Source organism: Cervus elaphus, chromosome 25, assembly GCF_910594005.1.
Source record: "Cervus elaphus chromosome 25, mCerEla1.1, whole genome shotgun sequence".
Classification (NCBI taxonomy): Eukaryota; Metazoa; Chordata; class Mammalia; order Artiodactyla; family Cervidae; genus Cervus; species Cervus elaphus.
Genome location: NC_057839.1, coordinates 24,258,642 through 24,275,486, shown reverse-complemented (window position 1 = coordinate 24,275,486; position 16,845 = coordinate 24,258,642). Strand labels below are relative to the sequence as shown.

Here is a 16,845-nt window from a genome sequence, read left to right as displayed (position 1 = left end):
ATATGGATGTGAGAGTTGGACTACAAAGAAAGCTGAGTGCCGAAGAATTGTTGCTTTTGAACTGTGGTGTTGGAGAAGACTCTTGAGAGTCCCTTGGACTGCAAGGAGATCCAACCAGTCCATCCTGAAGGAGATCAGTCCTGGGTGTTCACCGGAAGGACTGATGTTGAAGCTGAAACTCCAATACTTTGGCCACCTGATGTGGAGAGCTGACTCACTGGAAGAGACCCTGATGCTGGGAAAGATTGAGGGCAGGAGGAGAAGGGGACGACAGAGGATAACATGGTTGGATGGCATCATCTACTCGATGGACATGGGTTTGGGTGGACTCTGGGAGTTGGTGATGGACAGGGAGGCCTGGCGTGCTGCAGTTCATGGGGTTGCAAAGAGTCGGATACAACTGAGTGACTGAACTGAACTGAAGCTTACGCATTCTCTTACGTTTATGTTGCCTTTACATTTAGCAAAATACCCTCGTCTCATCCTCACCATCATCTTGTGAGATCGGCCATGACCACAGTTCTTGAATGTTCAAGTTGGCTCACAGCGTATGAGCCCCTGCTTGAGGGTACATATGGGGCCTGAAGCCTGGTCCATGCAATGCACACTAAATTATGTACCTGCACTGGTTGGGTAAGCTCAGAGGGGATATAGTCTTCTCACTTTCACAGAGGTATGCCGTGGGCCAGTGGTACCCCTGTGGTAAGCAACCTGGGTTATTATCCCCATGGAAGACATGAAGAGCTGAAGAGGCTCAGAGGATGAGAATCAATGGCTCCTCCAAGGTTTCGCAGGTCATGAGTGGCCGGCTCAGATGATGTTACTTGTCCTAACCCAGTGCTTTCCTGTCATACTGGAAATTATTCTTTTATAGTCTTTGAGATCCCCATGTAATTCCACCCAAATAATTTATAGATGCTCTCGTTCATTAGAACTTGTTCCTGACCATATAATTATGAATTTCTTTTTCTTTTTGATCAGGACCAATTTAGTCAACATTGGTTGTGCCTTGTCTTTGAAAAGAAACATACGAACAAAGCAAAACAACTGTCTGATAACCTTTGAAATTCCAGGCTATGTTAAACATCTAGATTAAAATGTGGAAAATCAGTAAAACATATAGAGTTTTTCTATAGATTATAATGTATGTAGATCATCCTTCAGGATACATGCATATGCTTGTCCTGTGATATACTGGAAATAGTAGTAGCCTGGAGATGAGGAAACTCAACATCTAGTCCTGATATTCTCCCTGATTTCATGCATGCCTAACCCAATTCATGATGAAATGATAGACCTCTGACTTTTTTTTTTTTTTTTGCTGGAAATTAGTCCTGCACAAATGTGTTCCTTGGCTAGTCTGCGTGGTTCCTTTGTGTTCTTCTGGCCATGTCCCTCTGCCTCCACCAGCTGCCACTATGCTCACCACGTCTCTCTCCTCGGGACACGGCTCTTCTCTCCTGGCCTCTGCTGCTGCCAGCATCACTCTTACCTCCTATTTCCCAAGCCTTCCTCTCAGCTCCTGATGGAAGACAGAGTTCAGGCTGCTTAAGTGTAGCTGTGTCTTTATTAAAGACTGCAGTAGTAGAAAGGAAGCTCAACACCAAGAATAACTCATCCTGCTCTCTTTCTGGCCTGGTGCCCTGTCGCGTTACCAGTCTGTCTCCACACTCCAGGCACAGCTCGCTCAGAAAGGCTGGCAGGGCCCTGCGTCTCTCCAGACATGGGAGTGCAAGCATAATGACTCTCAGCTACAGAAGGAGGAGGGTTTTAATCCCCTCATCTCATTTTAAGACTTGCCTCTCTAGTCTTCCATTTCTGTTCTAGGTTTCAGAATTTTTAGGATTATTACAAGAGGCAACATCTGTTCACTTCAGGAGAAACCTCATTTCTGCTCAGAAGGATGGAATATCTCCTCACAGTCCCTACAAGACAGTTTAAAGTTATTAGTCGTCAGACTCCAATAAATTAATCGAAGTCTAAATTATTCCACCTTTAATGCTCATTCCTGTGGGATATTGATGCTTTATCAGTATGTATATGTGCCTCGATTAGTTAAGTTCCATCTTCTTCTCTCCTCTGAGAATTTCAAGTAATCTGGGTTCCAAGATTGTGGGTCACTTTTTATACCTCTCTGTTCTTCTCATTTTCCAGTATGCCCAACAGAGATGAAAAATCCTTTATAGGGTTTTTAAAGGATCATATGGGATGCACTAAATCATGCTACTTATATGCTAGATTTTGTGCACATACTGTTTTAAATTTTGTATATATATTTATATTAAATCAACAAATACTAAATAACTATTGTCATGTGCCATGCACTGTTATAAATGCACTTAAGAATAACACATTTCATAACATCCCTTTGATGTACTGTGATTAGCTTTATTTTATCTTTACTCTGAGGCTCAGAGAGTTTAAGCAAACTGCCCAAGGTCACACAGGTAGTGTGAGGAGTCAGTCTGATTCTAGAATTTATGTGTGTTTGTGTGTGCTAGTCACTCAGTCACATCCAACTCTTTTCGACCCCATGGACTGCAGCATGCCAGGATTCTCTGTCCATGGGGTTCTCCAGGCAAGAATACTGGAATGGGTTGCTGTGCCCTCCTCCAGAGGATCTTCCCAACCCAGAGATTGAACCCCAGGTCTCCTGCATGGTAGGCAGATTTTTTATTGTCTGAGACATTTAATTCTTTCTGGAATTTATGTTCTTAGCATTTTGCATAGGCTTAGAATTCTGGCATCTGAAGACATGACCAGCGTAAACAAAAAAAGAACAAAAAAGAAAAGAAAGAAATGTTTATTTGCAATATGAAGGGATCCTTACATTAGAATTTTAGTGTAAGCAATTATCCAAATATACAAATCACCAAGAAAATGAAGATCTGTATTCTTTCAGATGCCAGTTTTGTGGGGCTTGTTATTGAATTTTTATTAATAAGAGTTGTTGACAGAAAGAAACTATGGCCCCTGTCCTTAATCTAGGGCCTTGCTACTTTCAGTGTGGACCCAGGACTAGCAACATCAGAAATTCCTGAGAATTTGTTGGAGATGAGTATTCTCAGATCCACCCAGACCTACTGAATCAGAATCTGGACTTTACCAAAGATCTCAGATGATTTCTGTGCACATTAAAGTTTGAGAAGCTCTGGTCTAGAGCAGTATATGCTCCAGCATTGATGTAAAGTGACATTACCCAGATGTAAGCAGCTGTTTACCAGATATGCCCAGGAAGGGCATCAATATGTTGATCTTCCTAGAATGAACTTGCAGCATGCCAACTCTTCAGCAGCAGGAGAACTCTGTGCCAGTAAATCATGGTTACCATTAGGAAACATCCCTCTTTAATATTTCTTCTGATACAGACCTCCCAAGCACCATTGCCAAGCTCCATCCAATCCAGATCATAACTGGTGGATCTACTTGAACAGGCGCCCAAGTTGATTAGTGTTATCTAGTGAGAGAGGCTATTCTGTGACATCACTCAGGTCTTTGAGATGCTCAGTGGGGATTTCCACTCTTATGATTTATGCTCTGACCCTTCCCCTCCAGCACAGGTGCTTTCTGACTCCTGCCTCTCCATGTGGCTCCTTCTGTCTGATCCAGATCTCAGCATGCTGGGATCTGGTCTGAATACTCTTATTCTCTTTCTCTCATGCCTTTTCTGTCCTACTTGGATATCCTGATACCCATCTGAGTCCCCCCTGCAGATTCTAAAAATTGCTGGTATCCCGTGCCTATGCCTGATGGTGGACTCCCCTCCATGTTGGAGGGGACTGCATGTATCTATCTGTGGGACTAATCAGACACAGGTTGAACCCAGCTTCTGATCTTTGTCTTCCAGGCTTGCTCATCCTCATGTCCCTTCACAACTCTACAGCATCCCTTGCCCTGCATGAAGATCTAGGCCAGAAGGTAATTTTTCTTGTGAATGAATGTGAGAGTGCAAGTGTAAAACCAAAGAGGTAAGGCTGTGAATGCATTCAGTCATGGAAGAACTGAATTCTGTTTCAATTTCTGCTGTCAGAACAGCGTATTCTTCTAAATAAAAATATGAGCCAAACACAGTCTAATTTGTTTAATAGAAAAAAATTAAATTTCATGATCAAATTAGATTGGCTATTTTATGACTCGATCAGTTGTGGAAATGAAATAACGTGTCTTGAGCTCCTAAGAGAATGTTCTGTCTATGGCAGGTGTGTTAATAAGTGCTAGTACTCTTTCTCTTGTCAATCAGTTCAAATAAAATCAAAAAGGTCTGCTTTGATGTGGTGGGTAAACCTGGCTTTAGTGTCTGTATTCTAAGTCTGTCTTCCTGAGGGCATGTATTGAGCATCACAAGAAAGGTCTGAGGCCACTGAATTCTACTGGATAGTCCAACCATTACAGCCAGCAGCACATCATCAAGAAAAGTCATTATTTTTTGACAGTGGTTTCCCTGTAATCGATAAAAGCTATGGAAGAGTCTTTGCAAAACTCAGGGTCTCTGTAGGAGTATGAGGCCAGCTTGGGAATGAACAGTGTGTGTTCTATTCAGCTTAGTTCAAATCACTGAGCATCTGGTTTATGTAGATAATAGAGAACATTTGTCCAGACACCTGCCATGTGCAAATTGCTTCTCATTTTTATACTTGCAAATTAGGAATCCAAGACCCCTGCAAGGTTATGAAAAAAAACAGGACTAAGGGCTTATAGACCAAAGTCATTGTTAAAATAAACAAGCTGTAACCCAAGATTTAACAAGCCAGTCACCCTGCAAGGAGTGCATTCCCAGCCCTGCATTGTCATCTTTGGGGCTTACGTTCACCAGTCATTTCTTTTTCTTTAATTTCCTTTAAAAAAAAAAAGAGAGATTGCCCCCATTTTCTCATTTTGATAGCTTTTGACAGATGGTACACAAAGGAAATATGGTTTAATACAGTGAATCTGGTTGGTATGAGGATGAGGTTAAAGGCCTTTGACTTTCTAGTCTTGCTAAAGTCTCAGAAAAGAGTTGGCCCTGCATAAAATTGTGAGGAAGTGCATCCTTCCATTCCATGAGGGCCTATTTTCTCTTTTCTGACTTTGCCCTTTGAAAGATTGCCTCCCCTGGGTGTTCTTTTTCTTCTTTTCCCTTCTGAAAACTTGTTTTCAGGGGATATATGCAGAAAAACTCACACTAATGAGCAGACAGCTGTTAAAGTTGTAACATATTCCTTTTACTAAGAATATTGGTATTTTTAACTGGAAACAAGAAACCACATGTCAGAAACAAACAAACAAAAAAAAGAATTTGTTAATTGCAAAATGTTAGGCATTAGTGAGCAGGTGGAGAAAGTATTTCAGTGGGGGAAGGAAATCCTGAGTTTCATTAAGTCCCTGCAGGATACTTGCCCTGCCTACAGGTAAGAGTTGGAAAGTGAGGACTGAAGTGAAGGGGTGGGGGAGACAAGGGGGTATATGTGAGGATCAGTGGAGGAGAAGAGCAAGAATAAATATTTGTATGATGCTAAGAGGTTGAAGTTATCTTTTTATTAAGAAATTGGGGCTTTGGAACTAAGAGATGGAAAGCAAGAGAGCATTTGGTTCCTACTTAATACTGTGGAGTGGAGGCTATCCTAAAAATCTGGTGTGCTTCTAATGTGAAAACAGATTTTCAAAGAGTGATATAAGTCCTTAAGTAAAAGCTTGAAGTCATTTTGCTAGCAATTATTCATTTTGCTAATATTTTCACTTGTTTAGTGTTTGATGTGCTTAAAGTAATATACTTTTGCACAGAAAACAAACCTTAGACAGTAAGATTGAATCAGATATGGTGTGGTAGTCAGCCTCCAAGATGGCCCCCAGTAACTCTTGCCTCCTGGTATCCGCGCCCTTCTGTCGTCTTTTCCCATATTGGCTACTGTTGATCTATGAGATAAGTAAGACATTATGGAAGTGACACTGTGACTTCTGCAAGCTTAGGTCACAAACTCATGATAGCTTCTGTCTTATACTCTCTTTATCACTTGCTCTGGAGGAATCCAGATGCCATGTGATAAGAACATACCAGTAGCCCCATAGAAATCTCATGAGGAGAGTAAGTTTGTTTTTCTGCCATCAACCAGCTCCAAATTGCCAACCAAGTGAATGCCTCCTATTGGAAGCAGATTCTCTAGCCTCAGTCTAGCCTTCAGATGAAAATTTAGCCCATATTTTGATGCATCCTCATGAAAGACTCTGAACCAGAACCATGTGGCTACGCTGCTTCCAACTTCCTGACTCACAAAAGTTATGAGAGATAACCAATGTTTATTGCTATGTTAAGTCACTGGTTTTGAGGTAATTTTTAATGCACGTTTAAACTAGTACATATGAATAAGGCAGAGATCTAGCCTGTAAGTATGGATAGAAAAGCCAAAGCATCAAGTCAATAAATTTAACTTAGTGACCCACCATGGCCCAGCATGATTCTAGACACTTTAATTAAAATTTAAAAAGTACAATGTCCTAACCTCAGATGACTTAGTGCATGGTGTGATAAATGTGGGTCATTCACATCACCAAAGAGAGGAGTACAGAGAAATATGTGCCCATATTCTGCAGATATTATATGTTATGGAAAGGAGAAGGGCAGGGTAGGGTAGACCAAAGAGTTAATGACTTCTGGAGGAAGTAGCACAATAGATGGCCCACAAAAGACTTAGGACCACTTGAATGAATTCCAGAAAAGTGTTTCTGGTGGGAAGAATGTGATTAAAAGTCATGATGATAGAAATGAGCAAGCTCATTGGGGAAGGTTTAGTGTGTGTGTATGTGTTTGTGCATGCAGGAGGGTCCTAAATGCTAGTTTCTGATTTAATGATCTTGGAATATAATCTAAGAAGTAGAAAAAATATTTAAAATTCAAAAACATTAGAAATCATCTTGGAATCAGATTTTAAGAAACCTTATCTGATTTTCAACTACAGGATATGTTAGGAGAGAGTAAAGATAAGTGAGAAGATCCCATGGTGATCTAGGTTTGTGAGACATTTAGTTGGGGGCAATGAAACTCAATGGACATAAATTTGATCAAACTCCAGGAGATGGTGGAGGACAGAGGTGCCTGCAGTGCTAGAGTCTATGATGTTGCAAAGAGTCAGACTTGACTCAGTGACTGAACAACAAGAGAGGAGAGGAAGGGCAAATCTATGACAACACAAAAAGACCAAGTGACTACCTCTTCCCCTGAACTGCAAACACCATGGTGTCAGAAACCGTTCCCATTGCCAAGCACATAACTGGCATGAGTAAGTGCTCAGCGTGAACTTATTGAATGAATAAATGAAAAGGGGTTAGTTATTCCACCCTCCTGTTGACTGTTCTCCTGTTCACTGGTCTTTGTTTCACATGTAGAATAGGACCATGTTACTTGCCACCCCCGGGTCTTTCCTCATGATGCTATTTGTTCTACCTGGACTGACTACTTTGGGTCCATAGGGTAATAATAGATGTGAGGATCATTTGATTAGTATCTGGCTATCCTATTAAAATGCAAATAAGCGCCACAAGGAAAGGGACCTGTCTGCTGGAAAAACTGTTATATTTTCAGGGCATTTTATTGTACCTATTCAAATGAAGGATGAGATATCCAGTAAATCTCTTCTTCTGCTCTGTCACATCCCTCACTATCTAAAATACCCCTATGCTCTCCATTTCTCTTCTTGAATAGCTCTTACCTCATATCACATATTCTATCTGTGCATAAAAGAGTGAACATAGCCTTCCTGAGGAGGCTGCTATGTTTAAGAGGGAAGCTTTCATGGTTAGCCCTTGGCTGGTGTCCGGAATGTGAATTTTGCACCATTTCCTAACTGGTGAGAATGGTTTGTTGTACCTAAATTATTTGTACAGTGTTCATATTAGACACTTGCTTTTCTCTGGCAGTCTGGAATTTTTGTACAGTTAAGCAGAGGGCCTATGTGGCTAGACCCCAGTAAAAACTTTGGGCACTGAGGCTCTAACGAACTTCCTGACAGACAACTTTGCACACATGTTGCCATAATTCAATGCTGGAAGAATTAAACAATTCCATATGGGTCCATGGAGAAAGGACTCTGGAAGCTTGTGCCTGATTTCCTCCTTTCTCCTCATGTGCCTTTTTCATGTGCTGATTTTGTTTTGTATCCTTTTGCTGTAATATATCACGTCTACAAGTACAGCTACCCGCTGAGTCCCATGAGTCCTAGCAAATCATAGAAACCGGTGGTGGTCCTGAAGAACTCTGACCATTCATTGACAAATTCTGTCTGCGTTTCTTTCAAAATATATCACGAATACGATCATTTCTCATTTCCTCCACTGTTTCCACCCTTGTCAAGACCATTACCATCTCTCTTCTAGTTGATACTCTTCACCAGTCTCCCTATTGCCACTCCTTCATTTTCTTGAGCACAGCAAACTGATTAAAATGAAAGCATGACCTGTCACTCCTCTGCTTAAGCCCTCTAGTGACTAGACATCCCACTGAAAGAAAAAGCAAAGTATTTACAAGACTTCTGTAGTCTCAGTACTTATTGCCCCCTAGCCTGCAACCCCTCCTGCCCCACCTCTTTTCCCTCCCTCCAGCCAGCATCTTTGCCGGCTCTTCCTCACATGCCCATTACAGCCTTTACAGTCTCTTTGACCTGGAACACTCTGCCCAGATGGATCTTTGTGGTTCAACCCTTCACTTCCTTTAGACTTCTAGAAATCAAATATGGCCTTAATAGGAGGCCTTCCCTGGACACCCTACCTGAAATGCCAACCTCTCCTATTCCTCATTCTCCTTCACTTTTTCCCCCTTAACACTTATCATCAAACTATTATAGCTGCATTGTTTATTTACATTACTTATTGCAGGGATTTTTGTCTATGTTCACTGAAATATCTCTGGTTCCTACAATAGCTCCTGATATACAGAAGGAGTTCAAGAAATACCTGCTTAATGAATGCACAAGGAAATGGAAAAATAATAAACAACCCACTCCCACATCTCACCTTTCCTGAGTAGGTTTTCCCAATTCCCCTAAAACTTTTTGAATAGAACTCTCTCTCTCTCTTTTTTTTTTTTTGGTTATTTATCTCATTCTCCTTGTTTGCTACTTCCAACTGACAATTATTTCCTAATTCTCTTTGTAGTCCTTATGCCTGGAACAGTGCTTGGCATGTTGTAATTCAACAACAAAGCTCTGAGTGAATGAGTGAATAAATGAACTTCTCTTGTGATGCAAAATATCTTTCCAAATGGTTAGCCCAAATCACACATGTTAGCACCATATGAGTGCACCCCTTTCACTAAAGATAAGGCAAGGAGTTTGTTTTTGTTCATTCAGTCATGCTAAATGGCTATATTGTATTTCTGTTTGTTTCTTTGATTGCTACTCTTTAACTATTTTCAATTCTTTTTGTTAAATCTGTAAATCTGTTCTGCTTGTAGTTTATTTTAGAAACAATGAAAACACAATATTTCCAAATAATATGAAAACTGGTTGTTTCTTTGTACCAGCAGGATTGGAGAATGTGTGTCAGGGCCAGAGAGGCAGCAAAAATGAGTGAACCCAGGAGCGAATGTTCTGTTGGTGGAAATGGGCTCTGTGTTCTCTGCTGCCCTTTGTTGCCAGTACTCAGTACCACTGAGTGCTGTGTGGGGCAGTGGGCTCAGTGTTGCCAAAGTTTCTTTTTCAGAATTAAGTCTTTTATTTCTTAGGTCTAAAGGTGAAATCCTGGTGGTAAAAATACAGCATAACGTTAGCAGTAAAAATATTCACCTTGAGACGATGAAATGGTAAAAGTACTAAAAAGTTATCAACAACAGGTGATAACGTGATAAATTATAACAGATTCACTAAACTTGAGAGTGTTGAACACAGCATGTGTTTTATACTTGGGTCTCTGATAAGTACTAATACAGCTTATGATGATTAAGAAATAGCTTGATTTTTAATTCTTTCCCACCCCTCATCAGATTTCCAAATTGTATTGATTGTACTACAGTTGGTAGAATGGCACTCTGACATTTGCTTTTGGATTTGATAATTCATTTACAGCAGCTATTAAATTCCTGACTGGTAGGTTGGGGAAACTTCTGGGCAGCAGAAAGCACATGTTGTACACATTTTATCAACCACACAACACAGTAGAATTCCATATGTTCATTGCCAGCTGCACTATGCAAATCCTCTCCTGAAGTTATGTGCCATAGAAATAGGGTTGTATTATCAAAATCTGTATTCTTGAAGAAATTCCTTTATTTTCAAAGAGTTGCTTGCTAGAAAAGGGGAATGACATTAATAAAACAGGATGGCCCATCATCTGGACAGTTTCCTTGGTGGTCAATTATAACCGGCATCCTGGGGTGAGCCACATCTGTTATACAGACTTCAAGTTTTCTTCTCACAATAAAGAAAAGGGAGAAGCTATTGAATGCACATTGAGACCCTTTCCTAGTATTGCAGGTGGCATTCCCAGAGCTAAAATTTTAGCATTTATCTTATGTTAAACTTTTAAATTTTCTTTCTTTTTTTTTTTTTTTTTAATATGAGGTTTTCTGTGGCTGACTACAGGATTTCATGACATAAGATCTCTATGTGTCCTTTGTGAAAATATCTAAAGTACTTACTGCTGCTTAAAATTCTGAAAGAGAATCTTTTTTTTAAGTTTGGAGCGCTCAGCTAGGTCCCCTGAAGAATATAAAAGAGAGAAATTTGGTTTATCATGCCCAATAGGAGATAGCACTAGAAATGTCTGATAGTAGTTTATTTAGTTTGTTTCAGACATGATTATAATGTTGGTGTATAAAGAAAAATTACCCAAAGTCCATTTTCATAATACCAAATGATGACTATACTTTATCACAGCACCATTGTCTAAGCATTATTGCCTTATTCATCATGCCAATAGCAATATTTTCTTTTCCTATTTGTTTTTTATTTCTACTCTCAAACAAGGCAATAGGTAAGTTATGCTGCCTTTAATTTGGGAGGGGGGCAAACTAATAATTGACCTTATTTCTCTTTAACTTAAATATTTTCTAAATTTAGAATTAGTTTCATAATGTCTGAATGAGGCTTCATCTTATATGCCCTGAGAAAAGAGATCAGGCTATGTAGGAAATGGTTATGGCTATTTTCTTAAATCAAAACCAAAAGCAATCAGAAAAGTGCAATAATAATAGGTTTACATAGCTGGTTATTAGGTTGCAAGGTATATGATATTCAGAGCCTGCTGTGTATCAAATATGTGCCTGGTAATTTAAAGATATTTATTATTTCTATAGATTGGTCTTTTCCAGTGAGGATTAGAATTTCATTGTACAAATAAAGACACAAAAGCACCCGGTAAAGGGCAGGACTGTTTCTAACACCCTCTTATGTGAAGCTGAATCTGCTCTCTCTGTGAATAACAGAGAAGATTCAGGGTGAACGTACATAGATAAATTAGCTACACGGTGGCACCGAGGCTTTCTGGAATTGCAGCAGAACAAGTTCAGCAAACCAATTTGACTGTCATACTGGCTATCTTGTGTTTGGCTCTGGGGGCCCTATATAGTGGCACTGATCTTTTTTTAATCTTGTAGGATCATATGCTTCCACGCAAGGCTATGTCCTTTAACACAGACACCTTGGGGATGCTGAGCATCCAGAAAATGTGCCAAATATTTCACAACTCATCTCTTTGAATTGCCTTGAGAGTACCTGGCGCTTGTTTTTTAACATTTTCAGTGGTGACAACTCTTCAGTCTTTCAGGACTGGTTTTGAAAATGTGAAGCAAACAGGAAAAAAAAAAAAGGAAAAGCTATCTAGAGCTGAGTCTAAAGAATGAAGTAATAATTGCTTTACTTGAGCCCCACTTGAGATGTGATTATCCAATTAAAAACATGATTTTCCCTCCCTTCCTACCCCTCTCCCTTCCACTTCTTCCCTATTCCCCTCATCCTTCCCTTTCTCCTCCTTCTCCTCCTTGTTCTACTCTTTTTTTCTTGGCTCGTGAAGTGCTTCTGTGAAGAAAATTTCAAAAATGTTTTCAGCATGGAAAATTTATAAATCAATAAATATTCTTCTAAGTGACAACCTTGAATACTAATATTTTGAAAAGTAAGTTCTAGTGTGTTTGTAAAAACCATATCTTACAACTAACCCCAGTGGAGTTATCCATCTCTGGTAATCCATTGCTGTGTACACACTGCCCCCCAAACTTAGTGATGAAAATGGAAATCATTTTCTGATGCACACAGTTTCATGGGTCAGGAAGTCAGGCAGCGACCGCAGGGGCAACGCCTCTCACCCCTCACCCCCAACAAGAGCTGGGGCCTCGGCTGAGTGGCCCAGTGGACTGGCTGGCCTGAATAAAGCACTTGGAGGCCTCAGTTCTGCTGTGGCCCGTGGTCCTTCTCCACATCTGAGATGGTTTTTATTTTTATTTTTCCCCCCTCACATGCCTAGCACCTGCCTTGAGATGGCTAGAATGTCTGGCTGTGGCTGATCATCTCTCCCCATGTAGACTGTCAAAATACCCAGATGCAACTTCCTCACAACGTGACAATCTGAGCAGCTGGTCTTCCAACCTAGTGGTTGGCTTTCCCCAAAGTGAGTGTTCCAGGAAGCAAGAAGTGAAACTTGCCAATCTCATAAGGCCTGGCCTGGAAACTGACTCAGCATCTCTTCTACCATATGCTTTGAGGAAAAGCAGTCACAGAGCAACCTAGATTCAAGGGCCAGGAACATGAACCTCAGCATTCCATGAGGAGAAGCTCAAAAATGTTGGTCACCTTTAATGAACCACAAAGCCTAAAGCTCTCCAGATAGATACGACATGTATCCTCTGGATTCTTCTCTCATTTGAAAACATCAGAAATGTTCCAGGTACTGTATGGATTAAAGGTGAAATAATAAGCATAGATTTTTCTAAGGATACTGTATGAGTATGCTCAGAATCTAGACACATTTATTTTAATTTTAATAAGTTTATTATAGTTTGGAGATAATTCTGGTTAATGTTTATGTCTACCTGGCAGACTCATTCTAACAAATAATCTATCAGCAAATTTTGGATGTTTTGGAAAACAATCACCTGATAGATTAATGCAGTTTACCTGTGCTGTATTAGAAGTTATATAATCCACTCTACCTTGTTCATGCTCGTCCCTTTTCCTGAAATGTATTGCTTACATTCATACTTAGTTTGCTTCCTAAAGCGTCTATCTAGCCATCAAAGTCCACATCTTCCATTAAGTCTTTCCCATACCCAAGTTATGGGAATGGGGCTTCTGAGGCTCCATAAATCTTGGACGCTTAGAAGAAAGAAATTTTCAGGTAGATTTTGGACTTGTGATTCTTCACATACTTTATCTCAGATTAAAGCTATTTATTTTCTCATTGTCTTTTCACTCCTAATAAGCACCTAACAGGTGGTGCTTTATTTATTTATTTACATGATATTTATTTACTTATTTATGTGATTTATTTACACTTTTATTTATTTACATGATGCCATTCTTAGCATGGTATCCTGCCCAGAGTAAGGGCTTGAGATGTATTGTTCAAGATAAATAATAAAGACAGATATATAAGGATTTCTGTTGATTGTGTTACAGTTATAGAAATAGCCATTATTCTAAAATTTGTGATGAATTGAGCATTTAACCTAGATGGAACAATGGTAAGTGTCTATATATAACATCCATTCAGCATTATGAAATGAGAGTCCTGGTACTTCCCTAGGCATTATGCTGGGTGAAAACCTGAATGCAGCTTCCTCACTCAAGGCATGTTCATTCTCGTGGAGGAATTGAACACCACACAAGAAAGTGGATAACCATTTACAGAATTGTGGTAAAGGCTATTAAAGGAAAGCACAGTATGCCAGGAGAATACACAGATCTAACCAATCCAGTGGAGTGGTGGTTAGGAAGATTTAGCTGTGGAGGTGCCTTTTGGGCTGAATTTTAAAGGATGATCAGTAATTAGCAAAAAGGGTTACACAGTGGGTTGCAGGACTTGAGGACGGAGGATACATGGCCTGTTGGAGAATGGAGAGAAGTGATTTTTATGCTGGATATGAAGGATAGATGGGAGTTTACCAGATGTATAGTGGTGGCAGATAATATCAGGCAGAAGAAACAATTAGTGTCTTGTACCTAGGTGGAAAAGAGCAGAGTTAAGAGAAACTGGGTGATAAAGTGACAAAGGCAGGACTTAAATTCAGGCTCAGAGCTTTTATGTGAGAGATTATTTACAAGTACCATTCCTCCTTAAGCTTAGCTGTGGACTAGCTCATAAAGCTCAACATTCAGAAAACTAATCATGGCATTTGGTCCCATCACTTCATGGCAAATAGATGGGGAAACAGTGGAAACACTGTCAGACTTTATTTTTGGGGGCTCCAAAATCACTGCAGATGGTGACTGCAGCAATGAAATTAAAAGACGTTTACTCCTTGGAAGGAAAGTTATGACCAACCTAGACAGCATATTAAAAAGCAGAGACATTACTTTGCCAACAAAGGTCAGTCTAGTCAAGGTTATGGTTTTCCCAGTGGTCATGTATGGATGTGAGAGTTGGATGGTAAAGAAAGCCGAGCGCCAAAGAATTGATGCTTTTGAATTGTGGTGTTGGAGAAGACTCTTGAAAGTCCCTTGGACTGCAAGGAGATCCAACCAGTCCATCCTGAAGGAGATCAGTCCTGGGTGTTCATTGGAAGGACTGATGCTGAAGCTGAAACTCCAATACTTTGGCCACCTCATGAGAAGATCTGACTCATTGGAGAAGACCCTGATGGTGGGAGGGATTGGGGGCAGGAGGAGAAGGGGACGACAGAGGATGAGATGACTGGATGGCATCACCGACTTGATGGACATGAGTTTGAGTAGAGTTTGAATTGAGTAGTTGGTGATGGACAGGGAGGCTTGGCGTGCTGTGATTCATGGGGTCGTAAAGAGTCAGACATGACTGAGCGACTGAACTGAACTGAACTGAGCTCATATTTTGGACACATGACTTCAGTTCTGAGTCCATTAAGAACAAAGTATATCTTCTCTATGCTCAAGCTGGCTTCCCCACACCTCTCCAGTCACATTAGAAACAGTAACATTGTTAGAGAGGTTGTACAAATCATGGCAATTTCCAGACAGTGCTGGGCTCTAGAGAGTCGACTGCAACTCTGAGGCCATGCCCAAATTTCATGGTAGACGTGAGTGATGTTTTCTAAGTCCTTTATCCACATAATGAAGAAGGAGGCAAGGTCCTCTCTGCAGTGTGATTGTAGAGTAAGAAGCTGCGTACAAACACACCAGACACTGTGGAGAGAAGCTTGGCTTAGATGCTGAAAAGATTCAGACTAAAGTGCTGGCCTGGCTTAAAAATCCTAGCCTCTTTTAATATCCTAGCCTAAAATTGCTAGGTCTCTGATGCTGTTAACTTCACTGAGCTTAAAGTTTTTACCTGTAAGAAGAGTGAAAACTGACTCCCAGAGATGATTGTAATAATTAATAAGATATTGTAAAAGAACTGTAGTCTCTCAGACACTCTACAAATGATAATTATTATTATTGCTGTATTGCTATTCCTATTTTACATTTTGTGTCCTTCAATTACGAGAGCAGGAATAATGGCTCTTTAAATATTGACTTAATTCTTTCCCTCTATGCAGCACCTGTGTGTGGTAGACAGAATGATGACATCCCTGAAGATGGCCACATTCTATTTCTTGGAACCTATGAACAAGTTAAATTACATAGCTATGTAATTTATGTGGGACTATGTGGGTGTATTAATAATGAAATTAAACATCCTGAGATGAGATGATTATACCAGATTATCAGGGGGTAGTCACAAGGATAATTATAAAACTGGAGGCAAGAAGGTCAGAAGTAGGAAAATTGGAAGATACTACTCCCTGGCTTTGAAGATGGAGGAACAAATTCTCCCCTAGAGCCTCTAGAAGAAGCCCAGCCATGCGGACACCTTGATTTTAGCCCACTGAGATTTATTTTGAACTTCTGAACCACTTGAACTATAAATTTGTTGCTCTAAGCCTTTAAGTTTGTGGTAATTTTTTACAGTGGCAGTGGAAAACTAATATGTGATGGGACAAATAGTTTTAGCTAGTAAAATTTTTATGTGGAAGCTTTGCGCATAGGAAAGCATCTTCATTTATATACACAGCCCTTATAGAATTATCTGCTCATATTGATGAATGGTGCTTCTATTAATGAAGAAAAAGCCTATCCTGAACCTGAATTTATCCCAATAATCTCTTTATTTCTCTTTTTCTTTGTCATAATGTTATTTTTTTCCCTTGTTTGTTTGAAGAATAGACAATAAATAAAAATAATACACTAGAAAGTCTTTTGAGAAGAGGATTTCCCAAGATGTTTCTATGTCTGGCATGATGGAACTCCCCCAGGGATATTTATAACTGGAAAGCACTGAGTTCTTCAAAGCTCACACAGAATGAAAGCCCAGTCTCATGGTCAGGGGGATGTCATCTGCCATCACCAGGACTTCCTGCCAACATAATTGCTTGCCTGTCCCAGGAAGGATATTTTTATGCAAGAATTTTCAATATAATCTACTTTAAAAAATGTGAGAGTTTAGAAGTAGTTGGTAATTCTATCTTACTCTCGGTACTGAATGGCTTTGTAATAAAATCATTTTAGAATGGAGTTTTTTCTCTCCCTCTGTCCTGTTTTATTTTATTTTTTTGGACTTATAGCCTTCTGATCTCCAACTTCAAGCCATTTACTCTGCAGTGAAGAGCCAAGCATTTTCCCTTGGCTGGCTATATCTCTGATGTTCCTGTTTGTTTATGCATTTGCTTGTCAGGGAGTAAAATGTAAAACCTTTAACAAACACCCTTACCTT

General features: G+C 39.9%; 1 long non-coding RNA gene across 1 annotated transcript in view; it reads left to right on the top strand.

The window, feature by feature from the left end:
- LOC122683954 overlaps positions 1-16,845 on the top strand; it is a 250,525-nt gene that overhangs the window by 206,539 nt on the left and 27,141 nt on the right. The window contains exon 3 of the long non-coding RNA XR_006337876.1: positions 3,848-3,918. This is a non-coding gene — a long non-coding RNA (uncharacterized LOC122683954). The remainder of the gene's footprint in view (positions 1-3,847; positions 3,919-16,845) is intronic.